This window comes from Budorcas taxicolor, chromosome 19 (assembly GCF_023091745.1).
Source record: "Budorcas taxicolor isolate Tak-1 chromosome 19, Takin1.1, whole genome shotgun sequence".
NCBI lineage: Eukaryota > Metazoa > Chordata > Mammalia > Artiodactyla > Bovidae > Budorcas > Budorcas taxicolor.
In genome coordinates this window covers 59792902-59801151 of record NC_068928.1, presented here as the reverse complement: position 1 = coordinate 59801151, position 8250 = coordinate 59792902, and the positions used below count along the sequence as shown (strand labels likewise).

General features: G+C 41.5%; 1 long non-coding RNA gene across 1 annotated transcript; it reads left to right on the top strand.

Moving 5' to 3' along the window:
* The first annotated feature begins 382 nt into the window (after positions 1-382).
* Positions 383-6843, top strand: LOC128065347 (uncharacterized). The gene is made up of 3 exons (XR_008201057.1): positions 383-542; positions 2541-2641; positions 5508-6843. It is a non-coding gene; the product is annotated as an uncharacterized LOC128065347 (long non-coding RNA).
* Positions 6844-8250: the final 1407 nt, after the last annotated feature.

Sequence of the window (8250 nt, the reverse complement as noted above, 5' to 3'; positions counted from 1 at the left end):
GCTACATCATGTCCTTCTGATGAAGGCCAGTCTTCAGGGCATGCATGACAGCAGAATTTCAGGCACATGGAATTGTTTCAAAGCCACTGGTAGGGGATTGGTCTCCTTGTTGTTCATGAACCCATGCAGCCATAGAATGTAGCCACTAGGTTCCCTTTGATCTGCCGTGCTGGCTCAGAGTTGCACAGGATCTCTTTATTCAGATGAAGTGTTGGCCAGAACAGTGTGTTCTCAAGGGAACCTGGTGTCTCTCCGAGTGGAGGAGTTGGCCGGGTCTCATGATTTATGGAGCCACAGGCTAAACGGAACTCCAGTTGCTCGGAGACCAGGTGCTTCTATACCCTACGGTTGCCCAGGACATTTCCTAGGGGTGGAGCTTGGTAGTTGAAAGTCCATGGCTTGGGCATGACTTTTTCCTCCCTGGAAAAGTGGGCTTTAGGACGGTTCAACATGATCCAGAAAGTGCAGGCTGTATGTAAACGTGCCCCTTTTGGGGTATGTTTTTTTCGCTGATGGCACTTCTTCACGGTCAGTTACCTTTGGTGAGTGTATATTGACTAAAGATTAATAAGTTTGGACTGTAGCTAATAATACATTTGAGTCTTTAGGCTACTATTCCTTTGATGAATGCTTTGCTAAATGAGACGAGGAATCATTGCTTTACAAATACAGACTAATCATGCGCTTCATGGTTTAGTTCTGTGTTTTCCTTCTGATTAGAAGCATAATTACTTCAAAAGTGGTATACATTCACTGCTGGTGCTGCTGCTAAGTCACGTCAGTCATGTCTGACTCTGTGCGACCCCATGGACTGTAGCCCACCAGGCTCCTCCATCTATGGGATTTCCCAGGCAAGAGTACTGGAGCGGGGTGCCATTGCCTTCTCCGATACATTCACTATGTACTTACTATTCAAACATGACAGAAAACCGAGCAGATTATGAAGGCCTCTATAAATAGCTTCTCAAAGACAACTGGAACAACAGTTTGATATTCTCCTCTCATTTTAATGCGTGCAATAAATTTATACACATATGTTTAGCATATTGCATCCCGGGCAGTAAAGAATCCTACCAATGAAGGAGATGCTGATTGGATCCCAGGGTTGGGAAGATCCCCTGGAGAAGGAAATGGCAACCCACTCCAGTATTCTTGCCTAGAGAATCCCATGGACAGAGGAACCTGATGGGCTACAGTCCATGGGGTTGCAAAGAGTGGAACAAGACTGGGAGACTGAGCCTGCACATTTTATCATATTATTATTGATAACAATTTTAAATGAGATTATATTGTATATACTGTTTTAAACTGTGCTTTTTAACTAAGGAAAAATTATTGAGTGCAAAAGCACTCGGTAAGTACTCCAGCACATAATTTCTCTTGCATAAGGGAATCCGATAGTTAAATATTGCCAGTTTCATGCCTTCAAAATGTTCTGTATTATAATAAATAAAACAACATTTGACATGGAAAAAAATTGTCACCTTAAGGAGAAAAAATAAAAGGTTTCTCTAAACTTCCTCCACCTTAATTTTGCAATGTTACTGATCACCGAATTGAACCAGTAAGTTACATAAGAACTTTCTATTCACCTTTAATTTAAAAGTGAAAGTGAAGTCACTCAGTCATGTCTGACTCTTTGCGACCCCATGGACTGTAGCCTACCAGGATCCTCTGTTCATGGGATTTTGCAGGCAAGAGTACTGGAGTGGGTGCCGTTTCCTTCTCCATTTAATTTAAACACATGCATAAAATACACATGGCCTCTCCTCAAATCGAAAAACAAAAGACAAAACCTTCACAGAAGTTGCTATTAAACTTTCAAGGCAAATAAGTTTAATAATTTAAATTAAACACACACACACACAAATAGATGGGGGGAAAAAAAAACACTTCTAAGAATAGGATAACAATGACCAGGGTTTACAGCAAATTCCTCTTTTATTAGATCTTTGCTATCTTTGCTAATTATTTTTTAAACACTTTAGAACATCTGGAAAGTTCCATACAGGGTAACTTTCCTGTAAAGAGATATCGAAAAAAATGTAGCACCGTCAGGAGACAGTGATCAACATGGGGAAGAGATCACACCAGTTAAAAAGTATTTGAAGAATACGGGCTTATAGCCAGAGCAACAGAAAACAAAGCAGGCCTCTGTCTCCCTCTCCTCCTCCTTCTCTCTCACTCCCTCTGTACGAACGTGTGCAGGTTGGTTAAAAAAGGGCTTTCCCTCTCTCTTTCCTCCTTCCTTCCTTCCTTTTCTTCTCTTTTTCTGTCTGTCTTGAGGGCTACATTAGAGTGTTAATGAGCAGACAACTCAAGGAGCCGGACCGCAATGTAAGGAGACTTGCTTGTGGTCAGACATGAATGAAAGCGGTCATTTGCATTGGGCAGTGGTAAGGATGATGATGCTGGTGTTATAAACAACGCAACAAGTAAGAATTAAGCCGTATTGACCATTGCTAAGTGCATTTCCTGGGTCATCACAGTGAATCTTGGCAAGAGCCTCATGAACTATTTCTGTTATCCCCACTTCACAGATCGGAAAAGCATGACATTAAAGCTTCTTGCACGTGTCTTGAGATCAGCCTGGATGTGGAGCTGAGCTACATCGCAGAGGCACACCTCAGAGACTAAACTCGTAAGCGCCTTGCTTTGTGAACAGTAGTGAGTCATCTGTTACTGAATTGGCCATTGAATCATCTGTATAAATATTTAGTAATCTCTCCAGCAAATACTCAAAGCCATTGTGATAACAAGAATGCAGTGGGGTTCAAACAGCTGATGACTCGTTGGATTAGATCTCACTGGTTTCATATTTTACGACCAATCAGACACAAAGGTCACGGTTTCTGAGTTGGCAACTTTAGAAACCTTCTTCAAACATTTTCGTAATTAGGATGGCTCCTCCCCACGCAGACATATACACACATCATTTCAGACCTGCTTCCCACTCGGTGCATGGAGCACAGCTTAATAATCGATAGACTCTTGCTTTAGCAATACAACATCTGTTTTGTTTATTAATTTATTCATTTTGGTCACACCGTGAGGAAGGTAGGAATCTTAGTTCCCCGACCAGGGATTGAACCAGTGCCTCCCCCCACGTCCCCCATTGGGAGCTCAAAGTTTTAGCCACCGGACCACCAGGGAGGTCGCGATAATCAGCAGGCTTTGGAAGATGCCCTCCTCGAGGCAGATCTGATACAGGAAACCTCTGCTCGTCTTCAGAGCTGCCTTTTTAAAAGTCTTTCTCATCACAGTGACGACAAAGAGCAGCCGTGCCTCTCTGATGCCCCTCCCTTTGTTCACTTGAAAGAAGGACTTCCGAGGATCAGAGCTGGGCAGCCGCTGTGGGGACCGAGTCTCTGCTTTAAACATCCTCAGGACCCAGTGTGTGGGGCTCTCAGAAGAGTGTGTGAGCAACATGAGTTGTTAAGTGGCAACATTTCATTACTGAAATAATGGGTGTAATATGTTACATAACGTCAGGTCTTCCAAGCATGTAGTAACTCCTCAGTGTGTGCGATACACTTCTCTTCAAAAACACACACTGGGACACTCTGCATTCTTCTGTCTTCTAGAGTGTGTATGGATTTGACTCTGTGTGTGTGTGTGTGTGTTAAATCAGGGGTCCCCAGCCTACTGAATCCAATGCCTGATGATCCGAGGTGGTGCTGATGTAATAATATAGAAGTAAAGTGCACAAAAAATGCAATGCGCTTGAATCATCCCCAGACCATCCCTCTCACCCCCGCCTTGATCCTTGGAAAAACTATCTTCCACAAAACTGGTCCTTGATGCCAAAAATGTTGGGGATTGCTGTTAAAAGATATATTTCCTATATTTCCCTTTCTTAAACTGGAGCCTAAAATTTCTGAGTGGGACTCATCACTTAAATGAAACAAAGTTCTACCTGAATAGACTCTCAAAACCTGCAGAAATATGACAAGAATTATTAGAAATAACCGTGAAAAGTTTTTTCAAGCGTTTAAACTACTGAACCTCAGACAACTGCTAAATTAAAATTCTAAAAACCCCATCACTCCGCCAGAACTATTTTACATCAGCATCTCTTCTACAAAATAAACCTGTGTGTGTTCATTTTATATGGATTCCTTTTCACTCTCCCCTGCCTTTCCCGAGGAGCCGACTGTTAAAAGAACCACAAGAAACCCCTTTGAAAGCAGAGTCCATTTGATTATTTTTATGGGTGGCACGTTTTTATTTCAGTAAAATGATTTGTTTCCCTATGGAGTTCACTAGCACTAAAGCCAGCTCTGAGTCCTGGGTTTTAGATAAGTTGACAGTGAGGTGGTTCTGATAACATGTGATTACCCTGGCACTTCCCTAGCAGCCCCTGGGGCCATTTTCCATGCCATTCAATTAAAGGAGTTTCCATCGTGACTAACATTCTGTGCTCTGAAGAGTTTTCATCATATGGTGCAGTGCGGCATTATTTTAAGATAGAATGCCTGTAAGAAAGCTGCTTCATTTCCTCCCATTGTGAGATGTTCCTCTTAAGTGTGCATCACCCAGACACTGTCCACTTTCTTCCTTGACTCCTGACCGTGTCTGTGCTTCTCCTGAGAGGTCAGCCTTTAACGTTCAGACAAAAAAGGATCAGGGAGCTTCGTGGGTATCTCAGAGTCCAGTTGAGGGAAACGTAAAGAGCTCTGGCCCGGCCACTGCAGTCGCTCATCGTCTCCCTGCACACCTCGCTTTCCAGGCTGACTCCACCGCTCTGTCACTGGGTGTTTGAATCTTTGCGACCCCATGGACTGTAGCCCACCAGGCTCCCCTGTCCATGGGATTTTTCAGGCAAGGACCCTGGAGTGGGTTGCCATTTCCTCCTCCAGGAGCTTTTCACCACCCCGGGCTGGACCCTGCATTTCCCCTGTCTCTTGCATTGCAGGTAGATTCTTTACCCATTGGGGAACTGGGGAGGCACTTCCAGGCTAAAGAAGACACTTAAAATACATTATTTCAAGAACTGCAGAAGGGTGAAATAGCTTAGTCAGCTCCCGCAAATTTCCTGTTGACTTGACAAAACATACATTAACTCACTAATTATGGTGACTAATGACATATCTGTAAATATTTACCTGTGAGACATTCAGATTTGCTTTAGAGAATATATTAAAATCTCTATGTAGATTCTAAACCTATAGATTTACAGATAGATTAAAATCTATATAGAGAGGCTATATTAAAATCTATAAATCAATGAAAAAAGATAGCTGGGTTCCCAAAACATATAAAGGGCTGCCTTTTTTTTTTTTTTTTAAATCTTAAACTGAAATCCATTTCTCAGGTTGATGAGAAATATTGAGGTTTGACGTGGTGAGTAAGATCAAAATATTCCTTTGGGTAAAGATGGCTCTCTGTCTTATTTTGGAGGATATATACTTGAAAGATATGTACTTATAGGTATATAGCCTGAGAGACACAAAAAATAACCTGAAAAGAACATACATTATGATAAATACCTTTGTTCTGAATTACAGAGACTAAAGGTTTGATCCAGAAAAGAAGACTGCATAAATCACAGAGATTCATGATTTTGCTTTAAAGTCAACACCATTGCCAACTGGTTAGCTCTCCAACTTTTTTTTTTTTTTAGTTTTTTGTTTTGTTTTGTTTTCTCTTCAACCTTTTTATTGCAAACTTCCTTTGAAATTGCACAACTTCTCCATTTCTTAAGCATGCAGCATTGACCTCCAATCCTGTATATTGAGCTCCAAAACTTTGGCCACCTGAGGCAAAAAGCAGACTCACTGGAAAAGCCCCCGATGCTGGGAAAGACTGAGGGCAGGAGGAGAAGGGGGCGACGGGAGGATGGTTGGATGGCATCATCCACTCAACGGAAATGAGTCTGAGCAAACTCCGGAGACAGTGAAGGGCAGGGAAGCCTGGCGCGCTGCAGTCCCTGGGGTCGCAGAGAGTCGGACACGACTTAGTGATGAGCAGCAGCAATAGCATCATGACCTCCAGTTATTCTCAAAGGAGGATTTCTTTAGCAAAGCGATTTCATCCCTCGCTAAAGAAGCCCACTCAGTCGTAAACATCTAAGGAAGGAAATGGCATTTCCTCCTCGTGTTCTCCCTTTCAAGTTCAAAAAGGGATGAAAAAAATTTCTGTATGAAAAGCCCTTTGTATTTCGTCAGCAACTAGATGTAGCCTGGAACGACACTGACATACAGATCGCTCCGATCCTGGGGAATCGTGAGCCATTTCAAATGACAGTTGCTCTAACCAAGCATTTGAGTCACAGAGAAATTTTTGTATCTGCCCTGCCTATTCTGTTAAGGTCACCTTTTGGCAATTAGCAATTAGTTCTTCTGATATACTAACCCTTGAATAACATGTGCTCACTTACTTTTTCAGTATTTTTGAACAGCGTGTCCTTCCTTCAGAACAGCACAGTATATGTTTTTTTTTTAATAAATAGCTTCTTCACACCAGGATCATTCCTTTGTTGTTCTATGTAATACTCCATGACCATGAATCACAAGACCCTGATTTGATTAATATCATATGTGAAAAAATTGCCCCACAGCCACATCTGGATACAAATAATTGCAGTCTACCTCAGCACAGCACACCTCACTCCCTTTTTCATTTGTAATGTAACTTAAAAAAAAAAAATGGTTTAAGTAAAAAAGCTACTAATCGAAACCGCCTTTATCTCCCAAACTCACATCCCCCCAAATCCTTTTTATCTTCCAAAACCCTACCCAGGAAAAAGAAATACATTTATAAAAAGACAGATTTCGCTGATAGTTTTTTCATCTTCTTTCCTTCCTGTCTTTCTGATGAATAGTTGAGTAAAAGATTCTCTGTTTGACAATAAATATCCAGACTGGAAATTTCACTTTGTCTTTTCTTTGTCTTTCACTTCTCCTCTGCACCATGTTATGAAATAGATGGACTTCCCTGATGGCTCAGATGGTAAAGGGTCTGCCTGACATGCAGGAGACCCAGGTTCAATCCCTGGGTTGGGAAGATCCTCTGGAGAAGAGAATGGATACTCACTCCAGTATTCTTACCTGGAGAATCCCATGGACAGAGGGGCCTGGCAGGTGACCGTTCTTGGGGTAGACACCGTGATGCAGTAAAGCAAGGCACCTTCTTCCCACCGGATTTTGTCCTTTTCAGATGAAGCTCTTTTGGAAAGAGACTGTAGAAGAGTCAAACCCATCATAGGTTTGAATGGGGCATTCATCCCTGCCGTCATGGTGTAGCACTCACTGATAAATTCACTCTATTTGGCTTTAACACAAAGCCTGGAAAATTCACAGAACCTTGAACTGGGTAAACAGTCATTACAATGAGCATTTTCTAGAAAAAAAAAATTGGTAGTTTTTGAGAGGGAGAGATAGTTGTCCTTATGGAGTATATATTTTAGAATACATGTTTTCCATTGGAAAACATGCTTACTTCCTTAAAAGAATTTTTCTTAAGTGGCCATTGTTGAGGATTTTACATATCTCAGGGTGCTAGTCTAAAAATCTTTTGATCACATTTATGAGAGTGAGGTTGTCAAGAACCACAAAGTAATTATTCTCAGTTTTATTTATGTATAGATCAAGGGCCTGTAAGCCATGGTCTTCCAGCCAAAAAGCCTGTTTTTGTAAATAACCGTTTATGGAGCACACAGCCATACTTCTTTTTTTCTTATCGTCTATGACTGCCTTTGAGCTACTATTACAGAGTTGAATTGTGCTGACAGAGACCCAATGAGGCCCCGAAAACTTAAGATACTGACTACCTGGCCCTTAAAGAAAAATGCTTGCTGGCATTTAGTATAGATGATCAGCCTCTATTGACTCAGCTGAAAATGAAATGATATATTCAAATATTTAAAAGTTTCAGACACAGAAGACAATCAAATACGTTCCTTCCAGAGCTGAAATTTAGTTTCATTGAGACAGAAAGAAAGAATTGAATATGTTCATCTACACTCTTATGTTTTTTTTTTAAACCCTGAAGAATTTCAATGATGCTCCTTAGTAAGACTTCGAAGAATTTCCTAATTCATCTCATGGATGGGACCGAATGTTGGCAGACCCTCTTTATCCAAACTTGGCTGTCTTTAGGGGTTGGGGTGAACAGAGGACTCAAGATAAGAGCTTCTTTTCATTTTGGCAAAGGAGAACAGAGTTGTCCCACTTCTGACAAATCATCCCATTTTTGACACATCAACAGGCATGCAAGTAGCATTTCATTTCACGAGGCAACAAACGAATC